The 26,930-nt window shown below is 34.7% G+C and overlaps 1 long non-coding RNA gene and 1 other non-coding gene across 4 annotated transcripts; both read right to left on the bottom strand.

Annotated features, from left to right (window-relative positions):
* Positions 1-9,489: 9,489 nt before the first annotated feature.
* Positions 9,490-12,382, bottom strand: LOC141686885 (uncharacterized). Of its 3 annotated transcripts, none has more exons than XR_012560839.1 (5): positions 12,250-12,382; positions 11,646-12,164; positions 11,496-11,568; positions 10,042-10,103; positions 9,490-9,957 (listed from the first exon to the last, which is right to left on the bottom strand). It is a non-coding gene; the product is annotated as an uncharacterized LOC141686885 (long non-coding RNA). The 3 variants fall into 3 exon arrangements; XR_012560838.1 differs by having other exon boundaries at positions 11,496-11,550; XR_012560840.1 differs by having other exon boundaries at positions 11,496-11,550; positions 11,646-11,982.
* Positions 12,383-22,025: 9,643 nt separating this feature from the next.
* LOC141688231 (small nucleolar RNA R71) lies at positions 22,026-22,130 on the bottom strand. Its single transcript, XR_012561688.1, has one exon. It is a non-coding gene; the product is annotated as a small nucleolar RNA R71 (small nucleolar RNA).
* Positions 22,131-26,930: the final 4,800 nt, after the last annotated feature.

Raw genomic sequence — 26,930 nt, 5'->3', positions numbered from 1 at the left:
CTTCAGAGAATATTAGTGGGTGAGAGAAATAAGAGAGATGAGAGAATAAGAAAAGTAGGTAAAAGATTAGAAAATCTTTTAACTCTCTTATTTATACAGCCCATGTGATAACAGTTAATTTTTGAAGCATGGCAGACAATTCACCTAGCAACGTGTGAACAATCAGTAAAAATTTAAGGCAGGAGTTAATGGGCACGGGAAATAAGCAATAATTACCGTGCACATGCAGTTTTTCAGGAAATACACATTTACCACTAACCCATAATGATTATGACTGTTTTTATCTCATCTGAATATATTCTGATTAAATATTACCGTTTCAGTTTTTACCACAAATAAGTCAAGTAAATAATAATGCCACGTAAGCATCAAGGATTCCATCAGGATTTAATATCAGAACTTAACTTATATCAGATTTTAACAGTCATCAGAATATGGAATCTGTACTCAAAAAGTGAATATCTTTTTCTGTGATTCTTCATACAAATACTGACTTGTTTTCTTCAGAGTTTAATCATCAGAACTTCCATCAGAACTTGTCCTCAGAATTTATGCATATGACACTTAACTGTTTGTCAGAAACAACTTAATCACCACAGTAATTTTCATCATTCATATGGAGTGCAAGTGTGTGCATTCAGCAGATTATCAGATAAAGATTAAATTCTGATAAACTTCAGTACATCTTAGAAATAAGGCATAACTAAGAAAAGTGCTTAAAATCTGTCATCAATCATGAAGTCTACTATAGAACAAATTTATGCAAGAGTCCACCTCAACTGTTTGTGCTCATTTTACGCATCTTTTGAAATTAGTTTTTACAGTGGCTTCTCAGTGTAAGTGAGTCACAACTGCTTATCAGAATTTATGCTATTATTGGAGTATTTCTCCAGTAATCAGAGAATGTGAAAAGTAACCAAGAAAAATTTATTTGCTTTTCTAATGCATATTACTTAATACCAGCAATGCACTTGGGTCTTCCCTTTCACATTATTTACTCTAGATCTCAAAGGAGTACCTGACTTTTATTTTATTTTCTTTTCTTTTCTTTTGATAAGTGAGGCTTCTCAGCATTTAGTTCATCCTTAAGATTTACTGACATCAGAATTTGACAGATAAGAAGCAAAAATCTAGTTTGTGACTTAGTAATAAGATACACAAAGTAAACTTGACTAAGCTCAATATCAGAATTTGCTTGTGTTAATGAGTTTCCAAATAAACAACTAATTCAAACATGGGATTTCAAGTATGTTAAAGATTACCAGGTCAGTATCTAACACAGTTATCCTCATTGGATTGAATAGTCACAGAACATTCAAAACACTTATCAGAGTATATAGATCCACATCAGATAACAATCAGCATTTAATGAACTTTAATTTAAGCACAGATTACATGAAGATAAGACAATATGTAAACACTGATCATAAAGTCTGAAGCATGAGAACAAAAACTAAGCAGATTTTGAGAAAGAACCTGAAACCATTCCAAGTTCATTTACCAGTAAGGTAGCTTCACATAGTGGTTTTGTAAAGATATTTGCTAGTTGTTGATCTGTTGGAACAAAATGCAATTCTACTGTACCTTCCATCACATGTTCCCTTATGAAATGATACCTAATGCTGATGTGCTTTGCCATTGAGTGTTGAACTGGATTATCTGTTATAGCAATAGCACCTTGATTATCACAGTAAATAGGTATTTTTGAAAATTTTAACCCATAATCCAGTAACTGATTCTTTATCCAAAGAATCTGTGCACAACAGCTTCCTGCAGCAATATATTCTGCTTCTGCAGTTGATGTATAAATTGACTTCTGTTTCTTGCTAAACCAAGAAACCAATTTGCCTCCAAGAAATTGGCAGCTTCCACTAGTGCTTTTCCTGTCTATTTTGCATCCTACAAAATCTGCATCCAAGTAACCTATTAGCTTAAAATCTGATTCTCTAGGATACCACAATCCTAGATCAGCTGTACCCTTGAGGTACTTAAGAATTCTTTTCACAGCTATTAAGTGAGGTTCTCTTGGATCAGCCTAAAATCTTGCACAAAGATAGGTAGCATACATGATATCAGGTCTACTTACAGTTAAATAGAGTAAAGAGCCAATCATACCTCTGTAATTAGTAATATCTACTAATGAACCAGTATCTTTATCTAACTTGGTTGCAGTGGCCATGGGAGTGGATGCAGTTGAACAATCTTGCATTCCAAATTTCTTCAGTAAATTTCTGGTGTACTTGGATTGACAGATAAAAGTACCTTCTTCATTTTGCTTGACTTGAAGGCCCAGAAAATAACTAAGTTCTCCCATCATACCCATTTGATATATTGACTGCATTAGCTTTGCAAACCTGTCACAGAGTTTGGCATTTGTAGAACCAAATATGATATCATCAACATATATCTGTACCAAAAGTAAGTCCTTTCCATGATTGAGGTAGAACAATGTTTTATCAATTGTACCTTGTGAAATCCACTTTCCAGAAGGAATTGAGCTAAAGTCTCATACCATGCTCTTGGAGCTTGCTTAAGGCCATAAAGTGTTTTGTCAAGCCTGTAGACATGATTTAGAAATTTTGAATCTACAAAGCCCGGAGGTTGTTCAACATACACCTCTTCTTCCAATTCTCCATTGAGAAAAGCACTTTTTACATCCATTTGAAAGACTTTAAACTTTTTGTGAGCAGCATAAGCCAAAAAGATTCTTATGGCTTCCAATCTAGCAACTGGTGCAAATGTTTCATCATAATCAATACCCTCAGTTGAGAGTAGCCTTTAGCAACCAGCCTTGCTTTATTCCTTGTAATTATGCCATTACTGTCAGTTTTATTTCTGAACACCCATTTTGTGCCAACTATTGATCTGTTCTTTGGTCTTGGCACTAGGGTCCAGACTTTATTTTTTTCAAATTTATTTAACTCTTCTTGCATTGCTTGCACCCAATCAGCATCTTGAAGAGCTTCTTCCACTTTCTTTGGTTCAGTATGAGATAGAAAAGAATGATAGAGACATTCATTTAATGTTGCAGTTCTAGTTCTGACACCTGCTTCAGGATCTCCAATTATTAAGTCAGGTATATGTGATTTGGTCCACTTCCTTGCAGATTGAAGTTGACTTCGAGAACTGGATCCTCCCCCATGATCCATGTTGTCTCCATCAGCATTTTCTGATGCTCCCCCTATAGTTATGCTCTCTGAGACTTCAGAATTTGACTTGGATCCTTCAGGATTTAAAGTATCAGAGTTTCCAGAATTATCAGAATTTGGCTCATCAGAACTAGATGAATCAGAACTTGAAGAGCTAGTGACAGGTTCTGATGCTTCTTGAGTGTCTTGAGATGTGGTAGGATCTTTAGCTTGCTCCCCGTGGACAGGTGCATTTTCCTTTGGAGTTGTTACCACAGATTCAATGACATCAGAACTTAACCCGTCAAAAATTACAGGATCAGAGTTTAAGTCATCAGAATTTACAGAATCTGAATTTAAGTCTTCATTTTCAAATCTCAGTTGATCATGATCATTGAAATCTCCAAGTCTAGTAATCTTCTTATCATCAAAAGATAAATTGATAGATTTCATGACAACCCTTGTTCTTAAATTGTAGACTCTGAAGGCTTTTGTGGGAAGTGGATATCCAACAAAAATTCCTTCATCAGCTTTTGGATCAAATTTTGACAGATGTTCTAGATGAGTCTTAAGAACGAAACACTTACATCCAAATACATGAAAGTATTTCAGATTTGGCTTCTTTTTCTTCACCATCTCATATGGTGTTTTTCCTTGATTGTTTATGAATGTAGCATTCTGTGTAAAACAAGCAGTCTGCACAGCTTCAGCCCAAAAGTAGGTTGGCAGCTTTACTTCATCAAGCATAGTTCGTGCAGCTTCAATGAGAGTCATGTTCTTTCTTTCTACAACTCCATTTTGCTGTGTAGTTCCAGGTGCAGAAAATTCCTGTTTGATTCCATTCTCTTTGCAGAACTCTTCCATAATTGAATTCTTGAACTCAGTGATATTATCACTTCTTATAATTTTAACAGAATCTTTGACTAACTTATCCAGCTGTCTGACATGATCAGTTAGAGTAGATGCAGTTTCATTCTTCTTGTGCAAGAAGTACACCCAAATGTACCTTGTAAACTCATCCACTATAACCATAGCATATTTCTTCTTTACAATAGACATGACATTGACTGGACCAAATAGATCAACATATAGTAGGTGATAAGGCTCAAGAATTGATGACTCAGTTTTGCTCTTGAAAGAAGATTTTCTTTGTTTTGCCTTTTGACATGAATCACAAAGGCCATCGGGAGCAAATACTGATTTTGGCAGTCCTCTCACAAGATCTTTCTTTACAAGCTCATTTATGTTGTTGAAATTTAAATGAAAGAGTCTTTTGTGCCAATTTCAGCTTTCTTCAATTGATGCATTAACTCAAAAGACAAATTGCAAAACCTCCAGTACTTGTTGAAAGTCTGGCTTCATAAATGTTACCATGCCTGTAACCTTTTAAAACCACTTTGCCTGTAGAATTGCTTACAACTTCACAATGTTCTTCAAAGAAATCAACATGATAACCTCTGTCACAGATTTGACTCACACTTAGCAGATTGTGTTTAAGTCCTGAGACTAGAGCTACTGTTTCAATGATGACATTCCCAAGATTAATATTGCCATATCCCAGAGTTTTTCCCATGTTGCCATCTCCATAAGAAACTTCTGGGCCAGCTTTTTCCACAAAGTCTGAGAGCAGGACTTTATTTCCAGTCATATGTCCTGAAAATCCACTATCCAGTACTAGGATGTTTTTCCTGTTGCCCTGCAATCACAAAGACCACTAATGGTTAGTTTTAAGGACCCAGACTTGCTTGGATCCTTTGGCCTTTTTAAGTTTGTTAGCATTTGCAGCGGATTTAATATCAGAGTTTATGCTAACATGCTGTTTATCAGAACTTATATCAGACTTTGCATCAGACTTTACACTAGAAGGAATTAAAGCAACTTTCTTCAAAAAAGGTTTTATTTGATAATAATCATAGTACTAACTATGATATTCCTTACAAGTATAAATCATTTGCCATAAACTACCACAATGAAAACAAAGATTTTGTGGCTTAAACCTAACAGACTGACTCTTAACTCCTGGCTTAGGAGGTAAAGAGTTTTATATTCTTATTCTTCCTGCAAAAAGAAGCAAGATGGTTATACTTTCCACAATTATAACATTTCTTTCTAGGAGCATTAGGAACAGGCATATAATTATTGCTTTTATTCACACCTTCCTTTCCATTCCTATTTTTCCTAGCTGCCTTTACCTTGTTGACATTCCTTATTTCTTTCAACTTATGCTTAAGCTGCTTCTTTGTCATTAAGCCTATGTTAACTTCAGCTAGTTTATCCTGTTCTAATTTGTCAGAAGTTGACTTTTCCTTAACTTCTGCTACACTCTTTCATCTTTTCAGAATCAGACTTTACAGTTTTAGCTCCAAACTTAACAGGATTTACCTTTGGCTTAGCAGTTTGTTTAACAATAATTGGCTCAATTTGTTCAGTTCCTTTTTCACTTTTATCATCTTCATAACCTAAGCCCTCTTTCCAGTTTCCACTACTTAATAAATTCTGAGTTATTCTGCCAGAGTTAGTCCAAGTCCTGATAATCTCTTTTTCTTTTTCTAACTCAATTTTTAGAGATTGATTCAATTTTAGCACTTCATCTCTAACATAAAAAGCATCATCTCTTTCTTTCTGAGTTTGATGGAACATAACTAACTCCTTTTCTAAATAGTCATTCCTTTTCTTATAAGCAAGATTTTCAGAAGTTAATCTTTCACATGTTAATTTTGATCTCTGTAGCTAATAAACATGATTTTAAGATATAATCTCAGCTCAGTAATATCATCAGTATGAAAAGCATAAGTTGTTTGAGGTACCTTCAATTCAGCAGTTTCAGGGCTGCCATCAGCATTTTCCATTAAAACATAATTCACCTCATCATCAGAATCTGAAGAGTCTGTCCAGCTTTTCTCCTTTGTGACAAGTGTCTTGCCTTTGTCACTCTTTCCTTTCTTGCAGTCAGGAGATATGTGGCCTCTTTCACCACAATTGTAGCATTTGACATTTGAGTTGTCTCCTCTGTCAGACTTTGCACTTTTGCCTTCATACTTTCTGAACCCTTTCTTATCAGAACTTCCACCTTTCTTGGAAAACTTTTTTCCCCTTCTGAATTTCCTGTAGGCTATCTTTGTGATACCCTTCACCATAAGAGCACACAATTTCATCATCTCTTCATCAGCATCTATTTCAGGTAAACTTTCAGTTTCTGAATCATCATCATCGGAACTTGATGATTCTGAATCAGACTTTAGGATGAGAGCCTTTCCTTTGCCTTTCTTTGAGACAACCACCTTGGGAGATTCCTCCTCAACTTTAAGAGCAATTGTCCTTGAATTTATCCCATGTCTCTTGCTCCTTTGATCCATCTCAAGTTCATAAGTCTTGAGCATACCATAAATTTTATCAAAAGTAGTTTCATCAAGACAATGGTTGTCTCTTATAGTAGTAGACTTCAAATCCCAACTTTCAGGAAGAGCTAAAAGGAATTTTAGATTTGAATCTTCAAGATCATATTCCTTGTCCACCAGTGACAGATCATTCAAGAGTTTGACAAACCTGACATATAAGTCAATTAATGACTCATCAGCTTTTGAGTCAAAGTGCTCATACTCTTGAGTGAGTATAGTCCTCATGTTCTTCTTGATTGCATCAGTTCCCTGGCATCTTGTCTCCAAAGTATCCCATATCTCATTTGCAGTCTTGCAATGAATTACCCTGTTTGACATGACATTATCAATGGCACTATGCAGCAAATGCCTTCTCTTTGCATCCTTGGCAATGGATGAGATATCTTCAGCTGTATACTCAATTTTCTCCTTTGGTATGGTCTTTGCTGGTTGATCTGCAACTACAGCAGAGAGCTTGGTTGGCTTATGTGGTCCTTCATTAATTCTGTCAAGGTATTATGGATCTGTAGCTTCCAGAAACATAGCCATCTTCACTTTCCATATGGGATACTCAGAAGGTCTCAGTATGGGAACCCTAATAGTCTCATATCGACTGTGGATTTGAGTGTTTTTAGTTTCTTCAGTTTTGGTGGGCTTAGTTGGAGTTTCTACTTCTTCAGACATGATTGTTTGGATCTTTACTGTATGTGTGTTAACAGATAAGCTCTGATACCAATTGTTAGGTCACACAACACTGTAGAAGGGGGTTGAATACAGTGTTTAATACAATTAAATCGATTTCGAACACAAGTAACAGTAAACAGATATATTCAATATAATAAACTCAGTTACAATGGAAGTGTTCTCTCAGTGATGAACAAATATCACTAAGAGCTGCTTGGTTACAATGTATGATCTTCTCGATAATGATAACACATATAGTGTAAACCTATGTCTGTGTTTATATAGTACACAGTTACAAGATAACTTCTAATTGATATGGAATATAATTTTGTCTCCTAAAATATATCAATCAGATATCTTATACAAGTCTTCTTATCTTCTAACTCTTTCCATGCATATCTTCTTTTGTCTTAGTCTCGATCTTCAATCCTGTAAATCAGCTTCCTTCCTTAACTGTAAGTCCTCCTGTACTTAAGTTCTGATATGACCTTAAGTTCTGATATCTATCTTCTGACTTCCATTAAGTACTGATTCCAGTAAGTCCTGATATTTCCTGTTTGTTAAGATCTGAAAACTAAACATGAAATATTTTAGACATGACATCTCAAATATATCTAACATCATAAATCAGATTTGGGTAAAACAAAAGGTAGATAAAAGCTTATGATGTCTATGTGACGATTAGAATAATATGAGATTGAATATTGATAGATATTTGTGAATCCTAGAAGAGTAAGCAAGGCATAGAAAAGAAAGTCAATGATTAGTAAATAGAACTGAAGTGTAGAAAAAGAAAGCAAGTGATCGATGAATAGAAGCAAAGCATAGAATAAGAAGAAAAGTGATTGATGAGTAGAACTGTTAGATGAGTACAAGTAAGGTTGAAAATCATCTGTGATAAGGCAAGTGCTTCTGATCTTTCTTGTAATGTATTGCAAGTACTTATGAATTATCTTCATTATGTTGCAATTATTCCGAATAGTTCTTGTTCTAGGTTGCAAGTACTTTGAAGTACTTAAGCCTAAACCCTGATTCTTATTGATCTTGAGCCGCAAACCTGATTTCTTGTAAACTATTGATTGTTGAATTATTGGATACGAACCACACATATACGATACTACTCCAAAAATACATATCTATCACATACTGATTCTTGATATGAGATTGCTTAACATACAAACCTTTATGCCTTGTATAACAGAAGACCATTCCTTCTAACCATTGAACCCTGGTCTTCTACATTCTGATTATTTCCCTGAATTGAAAGTCAATCTTTCTGTTTGCATTGTTATATCTTCATGGTATTGTGAATCACCCTATGCTTCAAGATAAATGTTGTTTATGATTCAGTTTTTTGAATTACATTGTTTATCACGTTATTATTATAGAATTGGATAATTTTTAAATATGGACCAGATTCGTGGTCGGACCAGATTTATGGTTATAATAGGCCAATGTGTGCTTTGGATCCAGTATATAGAGCAAAGTTGGGAGCCTTACTCGGGGTTAGTGCGTGACTGATTAGCAGCCTTACCGTGGTTTTTAAAAATGAAAGTGAATATCCAATTCTAATATTTGCTTTTCAAGAAACTTGATTCGTATGAATAATTCCAATTGATAATTGTTTAACTTCAGTTACTGCTACTATGACTTGCTGAGCTAGTTAGCTCACTCTTGCAAATCTGTTAATGATATTCTACAGTCAAAAAGGAAATTGATGATAACGAGGATTCCCAGTCCAGTGTCCGAGCTAGGATTACAAGTTAAGTTGGATCGAGCTAGCAGGATCTTTATATTGTAGGTGAGTTATGCCAAATTATAAGAATGATTTCATTATCAGTTGTAAGTTGAACTAGATGGGATTTGGTATGATGTAATAAAAATTAAGGTTATGGCTTGTTTTCATACTTTAACATGTCGCGATCCACGGTTGTGTAAAGAAGGGTCAATGCATATAATATATTCACTACAAGAAATCGGGTCATTTACGACGGTTTTTTTAACTGAAATCGTCTTAATTGAATCTACTTACGACGAAATATATTTTGTCATATTTTATCAACATACGACGAAAAATATTGTCTTTCTTTGTCAGATGTTTTCTTGTGAGACCCACCTTTGATAAAATAAAACAAAAATTTACAATGCAACTATACATTATAAATTAGTAACTTATGACGGAATATATGATAAACAACCGTCATAAGTTTGTATTTCCAGTATAGCCAAATTCTGATTTTTTTTCAATTTTCAGCCATTTTTTAAATTCTATACAATGCCAAACAAAAAGCAATCAAAACTAGTGGAAGAACTCATATTATTTCACTATAATTGGAATAATATTCAAATATCATAAAGTACAAAAAAATACATAAAAACATTAAAAGTACTGCTAACAAAGTCATATTAAATTGTACAATACATGACAAAACTTAAGTAGAAGCCACTAAATCCAACAAGATATAATGTCCTTGAGCAATTGGTTGTACATTGTAGCACACAATTCTTTATGTTACCCTCTTCTGCATGTACTCAACTTCAGTAAACAAAAACTCATTCCGCATTATTATGAAGAATTATTGTAAGAGGAAAAATGATTACTACAAAAATATTATTAGCTTATCATTATCGAGCTAGAATGAAATGTCGACTCTACCTTCTTGGAGCTGATTTTGTTAATTCCTTTCTCAAGTTTGGTTTCCAGGTTTTTCAGATCCTTAACATGATCCTTAACATTCAGAGAGCTTATGGCTTCACCCATCATGTTCCTGTAAAATGACTCAACTTAATTAATTAAGCAAATTATATCCATATTAGCCTAGTATACATGTTATCAATTTAAAAAATGTCACCTGTTGTTCTGCCGTACTTTGGTAATATCCCGACGTAATCTCGTGGCTTTTTGCTTGTAATACTGAGATTAATATCGTTCGATAAGAATTTGGCATTTCGAAACAAGTATAGCTAAACTATGTGAGAATCAACGAGTGCCCTAAGTAAGGATACTTCTGGTACTTGGTTCAGAATTCGATTTTCTCCATCCATAAACTTGCTAAATTTATTTAGTACTTCACTTTTGAAAGATACTTGATGTAATTCAAACAGGTAAATACTCTATTACGTTACAACAATCTCAGAGCATAGGAAAATGAAGAGTACTAAACACAAATTGACTATGTTGTTCGAAGCAAAATCATAAAAATTACAAGGAAGGAGATAAAGCGATTAAATTTACAATAGTTCAGATTCTGCCTAGAATTATTTAAGCACCAATCAATATAGCAATATAATTTCTATTAGACTCTAAAATATTTCACAAGGTTTCCGAAACATCTTGAATCATGTAAAACGGATCCTCGAAACTCAACTTATGATTTTTCTCGTGAATCTATACATAAGTGAAACTAAAAATCTGGCATGCATTACTTTATAGTTCTACTTTTAATTTCCCTAGTTGCAAACTGAAGTAAAATTATTTACAGGCATAAAAATGAAGAGGATTAAATATGTTTGCAATCAAAAGGCCCTCGCTGTCAGTGAACTCATATCAAAATACAGGACATAGAACATAAGACTCCAAGGGATTTACAATCTGTCCAGAATTTTTGAAACAGATTTTTGACATACAAAACACAAGAAATTGTACAGTATCAAAGTACCAAATTATAGGGTGTTTCAAGAGGTTTCCAGAACATGTTTAAACTCAGAAAATGGACACTCGGAACTCAAGTTATGAATTTTGGAATTTAGGCCATCAATCCTGAAAATTCAAATTCTGCACTGCACTAGTAAGAATTAGAAATATGAACACTTCCAGGAATCCAAATCAATACAAGCTAAGGTATTTACTTAGTGATCCAACAAGTACACCTAGTAAGACTTGGTCTCGTGGTAAGTAACACTAATTTGGTTGCACTTATTTCTCGATTTTCATTCAAACCTTGTGAGGCCTTGTTTAATATACTTTCTTTTAATCCGACTACTTATTAGAGACTTCCCCAAGTTTACCAGAAATATAATAATACACACATAAGTCCCCAATTTATATAAAAGGAGTTACAAAATAAAATACTGAAAAAGAAAAATCATTATATAAGATGACTCAATAATCTAAACTACAAAAAAATATGATTGTGCAGTCCTTGTGCTTAAGTCACCACAAAAGCCATTTAACACAAGCTGAACTAAACAAAAGGAGTACAAAAATGACCAAAAAAGTTGCAAGAAAACCAACACATAAAGCTGTACCTAATTAACAAATCTGAACTAAACAAGTATTGATTGCTTGAGATGATCAAATATGTACCTGTTGTTGGCATACTCATAAAGGCGACTGCGGTTAGAGAAGACAATCAGAGCAGCTTCAGCATAACAAAAAACTGATAATTTATAAGCCTTCTTGAGCAAACCATTGCTACACTTGCAGAAATTACTATATATATATAAAGAAACTTACCACTAATTGAACAAACTACAAAGTACAGAGACAAAGTACTGGCCCTCTAGTTTCTCTGGCTCAGTTCCATCTGCTTGGTATCTGCTTCTTCGCAAGAAATCAATGTCTGGTCCTGAACTTCAACAACAACTTTCATCGATGTTTGTCTGCTTCCATAGCCGCACTGATTATTTTTGCTCAATGCTACTCCACCCTGCAGCCCATTAGGCTGCCCATTCTTAGTTCGGTTGGATGTTGGGCTTGCTATGCATTTCTCGGCATCATCCCATTTTGAAGGTGCTGGTTTGGAAAAAGGTGCAAGACCAGCTCTTTGTAGTCCTCGCTCTGCCTTCTGAAACTAAGTAAAGATCAAAAACGAGATTTATAAATCGAAGATTATACCTGTACAAAGCTATCTAGCTTTGATTTAAGCAACAATTCAACTAAGCTCGCTCTCGTCAAACTTCCCCCAAATTAGATAGAATCCTAGCTTTTTAATATGCCAAGAAACTCCACCAAACTTTGATTCTCCAGTTGATGCTAACAAGAACAAAACTCACATCCGCCATTACACTTAAAATCATGAATGCCTCTTAAAAGTATCTAAGTAATATGTATGACATACCTTTGATCTTTGAACATTAGGAAATTTCTAAACTCGCCACCACGGATTGTTTTGATCTCGGAACCTTAGAACCTTAGTAACATGTGTTTTGAGACTCTCAGGGGACAAGGAGAGAAAGAGACAGATTATTTTTGCCCTGATTACATTTGGTTCTTTCCCCAATTTCTGTTGGCTTTATCCCAAATTTTCAATTTGCCACTCTGCCCAAAATGAGTTTGCAGGCCCAAATCACCCGCCCAAGCCCAAATAAATTATTTTTTATTTTTTATTTTCTTTTATAAATATGATAATATTTTTTAAAAATTATATGCATTGCAATAATTAAATAAATTTATAACTATATTTTAGTTGTAAATTTCATAGATTTCACATACTATTAATTCATATAAGAAACATTTTAGTGATTTTAATCAAAATTAATTAGTATACTAATTAGTTGTACTAGTATGCGGCAACATGGCTTTTTATGTTGCTATGTACAACACTTATTGAGTTTGACTAATACAGCTAACTAGTGTTTAATCCTCATTTGGTGTTTCAATTATTTTAAAAATATTTTTCAACGATCCAACTGTGTGGATGTCAATAAATATATATATTAGTGATATAACCAAAATTTCATATCAAAATAATTTTATTTGCTTTGCCATTTTAACAGTCAAGTATGAGTTTGACTAGTACAGCTAACTAATGTTTAGTCCTGAATTTATGTTTCGATTATTTTAAAAATATTTTTCAACGATCCAACCATATGGATATCAATATATATATATATATATATTAGTGATATAATCAAAATTTCATATCAAACTAATTTAATTTGGTTTTCCATTTTAACAGTCAAGCATGAGTTTGACTAGTACATCTAACTAGTGTTTAATCCCGAATTAGTGTTTCAATTATTTTAAAAATATTTATCAAAGATCCAACCGCATGGATGTAAATGGACATATATATATATATTAGTGATATAACCAAAATTTCATATCAAACTAATTTTATTTGATTTGCCATTTTAACAGTCAAGCATGAGTTTGACTTGTACATCTCACTAGTGTTTAATCCTGAATTGGTGTTTCGATTATTTTAAAAATATTTATCAACAATCCAACCACATAGATGTAAAAAGATATATATATATATATATATATTAGTGATATAACCAAAATTGCATATCAAAATAATTTTATTTGGTTTTCCATTTTAACAGTCAAGTATGAGTTTGACTAGTACAGCTAACTAGTGTTTAATCCTGAATTAGTGTTTCGATTATATTAAAATTATTTTTCAACGATCCAACCGTATGGATGTCAATAGATATATATACATTAGTGATTTAACCAAAATTTCATATCAAAATAGTTTTATTTGGTTTGCCATTTTAACAGTTAAGCGCCAGTTTGACTAGTACAACTAACTAGTGTTTAATCCTAAATTCGTGTTTCGATTATTTTAAAAGTATTTTTCAACGATCCAACCGTATGGATGTCAATAGATATATATATTAGTGATATAACCAAAATTTCATATCAAAATAAATTTATTTGATTTATCATTTTGACAATCAAGCATCAGTTCGACTAGTACAACTAACTAGTGTTTAGTTCTGAATTTGTGTTTCGATTTTTTTAAAAATATTTTTCATCGCTCCAACCGTACGGATGACAAAACATATATATATACATATATTAGTGATATAATCAATATTTCATATTAAATTATTTAAACAAAATATTTAATTTTTTCTGACATTCTTGAAATGTCACCCAAGCAAATAAATGTTGACATTAATATGGTTGGATCATGAAATAATATTTTTTAAAAATTGAAATAATCAAAAATTATGTGCTAATTTACGACAGAATCCGTCATAAATTATTAAGTGCAAAAAATTTGAGAAAAGTCAAATTTACCGCCAAAATTTTGGGGAAAAAGTTAAATTTCTCTCTTTGATAACTTACGACGAATTTTAATTTCCGCCGTATATTGGATGTTCCAATATTTTCCGTCACAAATATTTCATTGTAAATTTATATGAAATATTTTTTTATTTAATTTCAAGTTAAAAGTTTAATAAAAATATTTAACTTACAATGAAATGTTCAAATCGTCGCAACTTCATATGATTTTTATTTTCCCGCCAAATCTTTTTGGGAAAAAGTTAAATTTCCCTCTTTGATAACTTACGACGAATTTTAATTTCCGTCATAAATTTGACGATCCGATTTTTTCCGTTGCAAATATTTCGTTGTAAATTTAGATAAAATGTTTTTTTATACAATATCAATTTAAAATTTTAATAAAAATAATTAACTTACGACGAAATGTTTAAATCGTCGCAACTTCAAATAATTTTCATTTTTATTTAATTGTGTCGTGCATAATTTTATTAATGAAATAATAAACTTACGACGATTTCGGTTTTCGTCATAAATAATTACGACGTTCTACTATTTTCCATCGTAAGTTGGGCGCGCATTTTTTTGCGTCGTATGTTGGTCATCGTAATTGGCCTATTTTGTTGTAGTGATTATATAAGGTTTTATATATTGTGTGTGTGTGTTGTGAGCCCCAAAATTCTGACCCGGGTTTGGAGGGTGTCACAGTTTTGGTATCAGAGCTATAGGTTATAAGTCACTGAAACAAGCCTAGTTCTCGGGAATGGATAGAGGGTTAGGATTAGGATTAAGAAATAGAAAGGCAGGACATCGAGAGGTTGATTGTGATTGTATAATAGGTTTTGGTATGATTCGTGATAAGATTCGAGATTCTTATCCAGCGACGCGATTTTTCGATAGCGGCGATGGCAAATTCTTTTATACCGGGATCGTCTGATCATTCGGAGCATTTAATCGGAGGACCATCATCTGATTCACGCCTTGCTCTTCCACCAGTGTGAGAAATATCACCTCATATTGCGACGGTTGCACCTTTTCAAGCTATTATCTCATCCCTGATGTGAGACTACCTTTTCGAGGATCCCCACATGTTGATTCTGGTTCCAACGGATATTCAGCTGTGAGCGCATCTTTTCCATCTACCCTACACCTTGTTCTATACCATCAATTTAAAACTTGTCTTATGAAGTAACAACACCTATGAGGATGGATTCGAGAGCTACAACATATGGTGAGTATACGAGATATTAAGAAGGGTGAGAAAAGACCTAGAGAGAGGATTCGTGTGTTCCGGAGAATAGCTGCTACCAGGTTATATGGAGCTACTAGTTAGTATGCCACTCATGATTATCTTGTGGAGTGAGCTAGATGGATTTTAAAGGAGTTTGAGAAGATTGGGAATCGAGAGTTTTCTTGAAATTAGATAATGATGTTATGACCAAACATGATGCGTATAGTAGTAATGCGATGTGATATTAGTCGACCTTCTTTTATAAAATAGATTTATTGATTACTGGATAGACTTGTTATACTTAGTAATCGTAATAGATGATGATGGGAGTGTTACCAGTATGAAAGTCTAGAAGTGAAGTAACGAATAAGATAATATGCAACGGTAACTGGAATTTTTGTTGACCAATGAAGGAAAAATAGACCCAATAAGCAGTAGAATTAATACGGAAAGAATGAGCTTTTATCTTATTGTTTTCCTAATTTGATACTTTGTTGTGGTTGAAAAGGACGACAACCAACTCATATAGTAATGACGACCAGGTGTATGATTTTTAAAATTTTAAACAATTTTTAAAAGAGATTTTCTTAACAAAATTTTTCTAAAAGTCCTTTGAACAAAACAAGTTTTAAAAACTTGGTTGTCAAAATAATACTTGAGTTTCTTATTTGTTATAAGATTCAGATTATCCAGGAGAATACTTGTTCTAGAAGTTAGTATGGTTCATTTAGACGGCTAAGTGGACCCCCTATTATGTAAAAGATTTGATTGTCCCTAACAGAAGAGTGCAAATCTTGTTTGATAAGTTTAACGACAAAACCAATGTGTAGAGAAACTATTCATCCAATTTCTGAGACTATTAGAGTTCAAAGAATACGTCGATTTACAAGAAGCCGAGTATGATCAAAGGAGATCGAGAAAATTTCCAGACTTTTCTAAAGAAAGAATGTTATTAGAAAAGGAGTCGATATGTTGAATGATCAGTATCATAAGCGAAATTTGAAGTTATGATTGTAAATCTCGTAACAGTGCAAATAGGGTCGAATTATAAAAATATTGAATATGGAAGTGCGACGCTAAAGATACAAGACCTAATAAATGAGAATTTATTCTAGTGATCGATTTAAAACTCACTTAGTTTTATATTAAAATTAAGAATATTTTGCTACAAAATTTCTAAGCTTTTTGTTGATAAATAGCTTAGCTTCTTCCTTGAGAGAAATACATGATTTTCTTATCTAAATTGTTACAACTAACAGAGGACCAGTGTTAATTATATATCTTAGTTAACAACTGGTTTACATAGTGTACAATAAGAGATCATATTCACTTTAGTAAATTGTCACTTATCATTCCATTTTAGAAAAAGTATATCTTCCATTTCTGGCTTAGCATATCTTTGCATACTATGTTAACTTTGATCTTCCTTTGTCACTTAATCTTCACCCTTGATCTTGCACACTCTTCAAGCTACTTTTTGTAAACTTGTCAATCCAACTTGTTGGATTGTTTGCTGATTGTTAATCTTGGATATTGAACTGGTCTGCAATTTTTACTTAGAGATTTTACCTCGAGATCTCCAGTTAGGCATATAGAAAACTTGATATCTCGATAAGCATATTGGCTTATCGAGACCTCTAATCACTCTATTGTTGATTTGACTTGTAGAGGTCTCTGAGTTCTCTATAACAGAATTTGGCTTATCGAGATCTCTCTACTTCATGTCTTCACTTTTGCTTATAGACATCTCTTAGTTCTCTAGTGATATTTGACTTATCGATATCTCATTGTTCTCTATTGAAATTTGACTTTTTGATAACTCAGGGTTCTCTAGTGAATTTTTACTTGTAGATATCTATGAGTTCTCTAGTGAAGAAATGACTTGTCGATATTTCCAATTTTCATGTCTTCAATTTGGCTTATAGATATCTCTGAGTTCTCTAGTAACTTTCCTGAGTTCTCTATAAGTCATTCTAGAGTTCTCGAATGACTTTTCTATAACACTAAATCTGTGACTTGTAGAGATTTTGACTTAGAACATTTTTCTCAAAACAGATTTATTCAACTCCAAGCTTCTTCATAATTCTTTTAAGGCATGATCTTCTTGATCTTCTTCCAGATAGAATTCTTAGGCTTGATACTGTTTAAAGAAATAGTCTCCAGTCTGCTCTTTGACATTTTTACAAACTTTAAATGTTACAAATACAAAATGCAAACTAAGATTACAATACAACTTACTTAGGGTTGTCAATTTGACTTAGTCTTGTTATTGTACAGGCATGTCTTGCACAACAATTATCAAGACCAGGCTTCTTATAAAACACTTTATACGAAGATAATGTTATCGAAATGATTATCGTATCAAAAATTTTACGCCGGGCCGTGCACGGGTCAAACTGTATGCAGATTGAAAAAGTCAAAATACGGAAAATATCCGGTTAGGAAGGAGTTTCCGAAGAGTTTTTGGTGGTAAAAATATAAAAACGGTTAAAGTTGGACGCTTCCCGGCTTTATAAAATAGTTTTGTAATTATTCAGAAAATAATTAATAAATTCATAACTCATTATAAAATTATATAACAGTCCAAAAATTACCAGAAAAATACCATAATTATCTATATTTTATTCTGGACATAATAAAATTAGCATACCTATACTTTACCACATATAAACATCCACATATCAACACTAATCATCAGATAATTCCCCAAAAATCACATAATAATCATATAATAATTATTTATTGATAAAAATAATTACACGCTATGTCCCGGATATTACAGATGTGGCAACTAAAAATAAGGAACTACTTCCTAGTTTATCTCCACTACTACAATATTATTCCACGCTCTCCTAATAAAATGCCACTGACCTAGTATTAGTGATAACAAAAATACTTTATTACAACATAAGGGCTGCAGAAGGACCCAATCAAGATAAGGAACAGGCTCTTTAGACCAACCTAAATAGGCTCTTTAGATTTTGTCTTAGCATCCCTAGATTGTTGAATCTTAGCCTCAATCTCCCCCTTAGTCTTGGGAACAGGCATGAGCAGGGGAGTTGGAATTTCTGGCCTAATTTGTTCAGGTAAAGAGGGCAGTGGTATGTCTAGCTTCCCCATGATGTCCCCCAAAGCAACATAATTCAGCATTTGAATATGTTTGTGAGAGTCCACCAGGGTCTGGATATCTGATTGTTGACTTTGGACTAGAGAAGTCAAGGCTTGAACCTGAGTAGTAAGAGAGACATTTGAATCCTGCAAGTTTGAGACTTGTTGTTGAAGAGACTGGATTTGAGCATTAGTAGAAGAGGAGCTGGTAGAGGTTGAGGAGCCAAAAGTTGCTTTCACAGCCTGTTTGATTCCATCCATAAGAAAGGCAGAAGGCTCAAATCTGCTCTGGTGAAGCTGTTCCAGTTTGACCTTTGAGTCATTTGTATTTGACCTCCTTTTCAATGGTAGTCAGATCCATCCTTGATATTTGATCAGCAAAGTGCTTGAAGTTGGATGTAATCTGTACTTGAGATGGTATAATCTCATCCATTTTCTCCTTCACCAGCTTCCTTATCTTATCTTCATGACCAGTCAGCTTGAGTTCTAGAGCTTTACCAAATAGGTGAAAAGCCTTGAGTTGAGCTTTGTAGACCTCAGTGACTGCATCATAGACATCCTGTGGAGTCAAGACCTTGGAATTGCTTCCAAGAATAGTGACATATTCATCCCTAAACCTGGCCAAGACTTGATCCATTTCCAGTACAAAATATTGTGATAACCAAGCATCTACATTCCCATCATGTTCTTCAGCATTCACAATCTTCTCCTTCTATTTTTCAACACCTTCATTGTATGTGAGCATGATGGCTTGATAGTCTTGATTGCTCATGTCAGAAGTGAGTAGATGTTGTGAGATATTTGTTAATCTAGAAATCTGATCAACAAGAAAATCATCTACAAATGTGGGTTGAGAGTCAGATTCTTGCAGCTATTGAGCGAGAATGTGTTGTTATTGAGGTTGTGAGGTTGAGGGTTGAGCTGTTGAGGGATCAGAACCACCTGTGACTGAAGTCACAGTTTACTCACAGATTACTCTGTGTTTATGACCAGTTATTCCACACTAGTTGTGGGAACCTCCAATTGAATTGGAGGGGATTTGACTTGGTTACTGTCATGTGCACCAGTCTTAAACCCTTGTGCTTCTTGCAAAGCAATGTCATATGAAAGTGATAAACTTGCCTCTCCCATAGCAGGGTCATTGGTAATTGTACTCCTAGTATCAACTACTAATGCAATTTCCGCTAGGATTTTGAGGGGAGTTGTTTCTTGTAGAGGAACCTCCAATTAAATTGTAGAGGATTTAGATAGCTCCCCCTCAGGAGGACTACCCTCAAACCTAACAGCCTATGAAGGCTAATTTGCACATGAAGGTGCATTTGAGACATCCATGGGGTCTTCAGTAAAAACTGATGAATCCCCCATTATTTTGATGGTGTCATCAAGGTCTATCCCAGCTAGTAGCCTCTTACCATCTGATTGTAGTGTCTGGGTGGTGATCAAGTTTTCTTGAACCAAGTCATTTGATTTAGCTTACACTTGAGAATTGAATTCAAGTGTTGTAGGTGGAGAAGAAATTTGTGAGATTAGAAGTTATTTTTCAGAAGTGAGTATTGGCAGCTCCCCCTGAATGGATGAGGGAGCTTCAATAGATGTGCCCTCACTGTGTGTGCCATTCTTATTTCTTCTACCATATACTTGGATTTGATCAAGTGCAGAATGTGCAGACTCTATACAGGATGCATTGGGGTGAATGCTCTTTTCAATAGACACACCCTGTTAAGAGGATGTATTTAGAGTCTGTTTAGTCCCCATTGATACAACTGCATCCTTTTAAGAGGATACAAAGGTGGCTTAAGTGGTAAGCTCAGATTTCTTACTCTTCTTTGTTCTCTTGACCAATGGTGACTCAGCTTCTGTTTGTTCCTCACCACTCTCATTCATAACTGTCAAGGTTATCTCCTTTCTCTTCTTTTTACTCACTTCACCCTTTTGAGAGGATGAAGTGGTTGGTTTCCTCGATGCTAATGGTAGCGAAGGAACTGTGTTTGTGCTTCCACGGGCCCTGGAACCATTGTTGCACTAGGTTGACTTGCACTAGTTCTCATGTCTGGCATAGAATAAGGGTGAGTCTTAAATCTTTCAATCATGAAAGGTGTTAACTTAGGACTTACTGGAACCTTATTCTTAGTAAGAAGTGATCCAAATAGAATTTTAGATACTTGCTTATAATTGCAAGTTAGTGACCTATTTACTCCTTCTAGCATATGTATGTCATTAACTTTATAGTTTAAAGCTGACATAATAAATCTAGGTAGAAAGATTTCCTTACCTCTTGACTCTAATGGGCAATGGCATTGTTAGCCTGGTACTCAATTCCTCCAGTATGTAGTGTCCTACATTGTTCTGTTTTTTATGGGCCATTGGGTAGACCAGCTTGTGGATAACACTTGATATGTTGTCAAACCCTCACTTCCTGCAGGTGGAGGCCCTTATTACTGAGTCAAAAAGAAAGGACCATTCCCTCCTGGATGCTTCTTGTTCATGCTGATCAGGTTGATCTTCTCAGAATAATTGATGATGTCCATGAATTCATACCGCTCATCCTGAGCTGGAGCCTCCACCAGCTTGTCAGTAGGAATGCCCAATGCGAGATTGACATCATTTGCAGAGTTCTCCACTTGTTGTCCCTTGATTGTGCAGCTTATCACAATTGTTGCAGCCTGGTTCTCATGCACAATTATCCTTGTTGTAGCTTTGTTCCAAAAGCCCCCTAACACATCCAAGTACAACACAGGATTAGCAGTAAGAGCTCCTACAAAGTAGGTCTCAGATAGGAACTTGACAAAATATTGGAAAATTTCAGGTTCCTGGTTTGCATCTAGAAATAGATATTAAATACAATTAGTTGGATTTGATCATATAATGTGACTCAGAGTAAGAAAAAATAATAAATAATATTGATCCGGTTGAAAATATTACAATACTGAATCGGGCTAAAAGAAAATAGTATATAATTAATCAATGCAAAAAGAATTATACAATTGATCAAAACTAAAACAAAATTAAAATTAAAAAAATTCTACAAACTAAAATAAAATCATATATAATATTTATTTGGGCTAAAACCAAATTATTCTATTTATCCGGACTTAAAAAATTAAATGTATAAATAATTAGTTTGATTAGGTCGATGCGATGTATCTCAGGTTAAAACACAATAATGTAACTTATTTATTCGAGATAAAATAAAATTAGTATCAAACTAGACATAGTTCGTATAATATTGATCACAAAACAACCTAACTTTTAAATGAAACATAAGTTTATATTTTGTAAATACACAGAGAAATATCATTAATGGAGTTCTCCTATAGAAGTTCCCAACATGCACATCAGAGATTTTATCGAGATCTGCGACACTTTCAAGTTCAATGGAGTTTCTGAAGATGCTATAAAGCTGAGGCTTTTCCCGTTCTCTCTAAGGGATAAAGCTAAGAGTTGGTTACATTCTCTACCAGCAGTTCTATCATAACCAAATGGGAAGATCTTGCTCAAAAGTTTCTTAATAAATTCTTCCATATGGCGAAGACAGTTGCAATCTGGAAAGCTCTTACTCATATTGCGTAGCAATATGGAGAATCGTTGTGTGAGGCTTGGGATCACTACAAGGAGATGCTTAGGAAGTGTCCTCATCATTGGATGTCTGACTGGATGATTATCAACTTCTTTTATAATGGCTTGGGAGCACAGTCTAGACCCATGCTTGATGCAGGATCAGGTGGAGCCTTATGGGCTAAGAGCTACGATGAAGCTTATGAGTTGATTGAACTGATGGCTGCTAATGAATACTAGAACCCTTCTCAGAGGAAACCTCAAGAAAAGGTAGCAGAAATTCTGGAGGTGGATGCAGCTACTGCTATAGCTGCTCAGCTTAAGGCTTTAACGATGAAAGTGGATTCTTTGGTTAATTATGGAGTTAATCAGATCACCAGTGTTTGTGAGCTTTGTGCTAGTGTGCATGAGACGGAGCAGTGTGCTATTTCTAGTGAATCAGCTCAGTTTGTGAGCAACTTTCAGAGGTCACAACAACCAGTTCCAGCCACCTATCATCCTAACAACCGCAATCATCCTAACTTCAGGTGGAGCAACAATCAGAATGCGGTGCAACAGCCTTATCAGCAGTATGCAACAAAGCAATTCAACCCTCCTGGTTTTTAACAACTGCAATATGCACCAAGACAACAACTCTAACTTCAACAATCTAATGAAAAATATGAATTGGACGAGTTGAGGCTCATGTGCAAGAGCCAATCGGTTTCTATTAAGACCTTGGATAATCAAATTGGACAGATTGCCAATTCCTTGCTGAATCGACAACCTGGTACACTCCCTAGTGACACAAAAGTTCCAGGAAAGAAGGAAGCAAAACAATAGGTTAAGGCAATTACATTGAGATCTGGGAAGATTGCAAACCCCGAAAAATCTCAAGTTTCGGAAGATGAAGTTGTGGCGGAAGAAGATGTGCAGAAGGAAGCAGAAGTGGAAACAAGGAAGAAAACTGTGGAACACACTACTTCTGAGGGTAATAAATGGGAGAAACATGTTTATCCTCCACCTCATTTTCCTAAGAGGCTGCAGAAACAAAAGTTGGATAAGCAGTTTGCTAAGTTTCTGGAAGTGTTCAAGAAACTTCATATCAATATACCTTTCGCTGAAGCTCTTGAACAGATTCCCATTTATGTGAAGTTTATGAAAGGTATTCTCTCTCGGAAAGTGAAACTTGATGACTTAGAGACCGTTGCTCTTACAGAGGAATGCAGTGATGTGCTGCAACAGAAGTTGCCTCCGAAGCTTAAAGATCCTGGGAGCTTCACTATTTCGTGCACATCAGAAACTTGTCGTTCAACAAGTGTTTATGTGATTTGGGAGCTAACATCAATCTGATGCCTATTTCTGTCTTCAAGAAGTTAGATTTACCTGGTCCAAAAGCCTACCTATATGTCCTTGCAATTGGCGGATCGTTCTATTAAATATCCACGAGGCATTGTGGAGGATGTCTTGGTCAAGGTGAACAGACTCATCTTTCTTGCTGACTTTGTAATTCCTGATTTCAAGGAGGATAAAAAGATTCCCATAATCTTGGAAAGACCATTCTTGGCTACTGGCCGAACCTTGATTGATGTGCAGAAGGGTGACCTCACTATGCGAGTACTGGATCAGGATGTGACTTTTAATGTATTCAATGCCATGAAATTTCCTACGGATAACGAGTAGTGCTTAAAAGTGAATTGGTCGATTCTGTGGTTACTTCAGAACTTCATCAAATACTAAGGTCTGATTCCTTAGAGAAAGCCTTGATGGGAAATTCAGATAGTGAAGATGATGAAGGTGATGAGCAGTTATAGAATTTGAATGCTTCTCCTTGGAAGCGAAGGCTGGATATGCCTTTTCAATCTCTTGGAATGTCAGAACTCAAAAATGCAGAAGGGCGTCTAAAGCCATCTATTGAGGAGGTTCCTACACTAGAGCTTAAACCATTGCCTGAAGACTTAAGGTATGCTTTTTTAGGTGATGTATCTAATTTGCCTGTTATTATTGCATCTGACCTTTCCAGGTAGTGATAAGAAAAAGCTCTTGACAATTCTGAGAGAGTTCAAATTGGCAATTGGTTGGACTATAGCAGATATAAAGGGAATCAACCCTTCTTATTGCATACATAAAATTCTGCTAGAGGAAGAAAGCAAGCCAATTGTTGAGCAACAAAGAAGGCTAAATCTGATCATGAAAGAGGTTATGAAGAAGGAAATTCTCAAGTGGCTAGATGCATGGATCATCTATCCTATTTTTGACAGTTCGTGGGTGAGCCCAGTGCAGTGTCTGCTGAAGAAAGGAGGCATCACAGTGGTTGCTAATGAGAAGAATGAGCTCACTCCTACTCGAACAGTCACGGGGTGGAGAGTGTGCATGGATTATAGGAAGCTGAATAAGGCCACAAGGAAGGATCACTTTTCTCTTCCTTTCATTGATCAGATGCTTGACAGGCTGGCTGGGCATGAATACTATTGTCTTCTGGATGGTTATTCGGGTTATAATCAGATTTGCATTGCTCCAGAAGATCAAGAAAAAATTACCTTCACTTATCTGTTTGGTATTTTTGCCTTAAGAATAGTTTCTTTTGGGTCGTGTGGTGCACCTGCCACATTTCAAAGATGCATGATGGCCATTTTCTCTGACATGATTGGTCAGAATATGGAGGTGTTCATGGATGATTTTTCTGTGTTCGGGGATTCTTTCGATGAGTTCCTGCAAAACCTTGGCACAGTTCTTAAAAGGTGTGTTGAGACCAATTTGGTTCTCAATTGGGAGAAATGTCACTTTATGGTGCAATAGGGCATCATTCTTGGGCACAAGGTCTCTAGTAATGGTCTTGAGGTGGACAAATCCAAGGTGGGGGTCATTAAAAACCTTCCTCCACCAATTTCTGTTAAGGGGATTCGAAGTTTCGTTGGTCATGCGGGCTTCTATAGGCAGTTCATCAAGGACTTCTCTAAAACCTCTAAACTGTTGTGCAATCTTCTAGAGAAAGATGTCCCTTTCAAGTTTGATGATGAGTGTCTAGCTGTTTTTGAGAGCTTAAAGAATAGGAATATGTTTGTGTGAGTCCATATAGTTGCATATATTCATGATAGTTTAGTTCAAATAGTTAAGGAATAGGAATATGTTTGTGTGAGTCCATATAGTTGCATATATTCATGATAGTTTAGTTCATATAGTTGCATATTTGTCATGTAGTTTTTTTATTTTGCATGTTAGTATGTTGCATATAGTTGCATGTGCATTATATCATGATCCCTTAAGTTTGCTTTTCCGATTAATTTGTTATGTTAATTCGAGTGTAGTAATGTCATATAGAGGGATGTTAAGTCTTAATGAATTGATTTGCATGCTAGAAACAAGAAAAAATTCACTAAGTCTTATAGGTTGCTTGCGTGATAGATCATGATCATGTCTTGTTATTTGTCGAGGTTTAATCACTTGATTATGTTTAGAATTTAGGATATTCTCTTAGTGTCGTAATAATATGGATTTTTAAAAAAAAATTGGAGAAAAACTTTGGATTTCATTGCTAGTTGTGGCTAGGTGTCAAATGGCTAGTGTGAGGGTTAGGAAATGAGGACCCACACAACACTAAATATCAATAAATAAGCATAAACCCCGATTAACTAATAACAAGATCTAACAGGATAAAGTTTGAGACAAGATTACAACTACCAACGATAATATATATAAATTACAACCCAAAATAATATTTAATTTATACAATCGATTCCGACTTGGAACCGACAGATAACCTATTGTATCTTTACAAACTTTCCGACTAAGCGCTTGCTCACAAATAACCTTTACTACCTCAATCTGATCCATCAGAAATTCATTTGAAAAACCTTTGGAAGAAAGAATGGTTTTACTAAGTTCATTTTAACATTACCAAGAATATGAAATCATTCGGACTCTTTCAAGTCAAAAATCTTTCTTAAGTTCAATTCAAGAATTCAAAGAAAGTGATCGTATCAAAGGTAAGAAAAGATCAATACCAAGGATCTTGATAAAATGATAAACAGGGTATCCAAGATAGGGAATCAAAACAGTTCTAAGGATCATCACAGAATAGGGTATACAAAAGAAAGATTAACCGACAATACGCAAGGGAATTGGTAAAGGTTCTTATAAGGATCAAGAGCATTCAGGGTATCCAAAGGAATCAGTAGGTAATTAGAATATGAATCAACAGGGTTACTACAAGGGTTTGGGTAATAAGCATATCAAATTATTTCAAGAATCAATAACAGGTTCACAGAGAATAACAGGGTTTCTCAAGAATCAATAACGGGTATGGTACAAGAATTCAATATCAAGGTTCAAGAATCAATGACAGGTTCACAAGTGCTATAAAAGTTCAATACTCTATCATGGCATGAACAATATCCTCTATATAACAATTTATACAATGTTCACCTAATACACATTTCCCTTTCCTAGCCTGAATGCCTTCACGCTCTGAATCTACAATCCAACCATCAAACCCTAATTAGATTCTCACTCGACATTCCCAGAACACTTAATAATTAACCCTTATCGGAATATCCTAAGAGTATATGTACTCAATCATATTCATATAGCACGATTATACCATATACTCGTATACTTTAACCAAATAGCCATCGAATCACATATTGTGACGCAATTACAAAACATAGCATATAGTCCTTGTATCCAAACTCTATACTCGAGTTAAAATAATAATTATACAATCTCATATCAAGACGACTCAATCCTTCCTTTTATTTCACATTAATCGAACCAAAACCATCAAATAAGCCAATTAATCCCTAGTAATCTTACATGCATTTACTTTATAAAGTCCTATGATCAAATCAACCTCTTTTACACCCTTAACCATTCGGCCCTTATATCTAAACAGAATCAAGTACACTCAAATA

Source organism: Apium graveolens, chromosome 9, assembly GCF_009905375.1.
Source record: "Apium graveolens cultivar Ventura chromosome 9, ASM990537v1, whole genome shotgun sequence".
NCBI classification, from domain to species: domain Eukaryota; kingdom Viridiplantae; phylum Streptophyta; class Magnoliopsida; order Apiales; family Apiaceae; genus Apium; species Apium graveolens.
The sequence above is the reverse complement of the archived record's forward strand: the minus strand, read 5'-3'. Positions and strand labels throughout refer to the sequence as shown.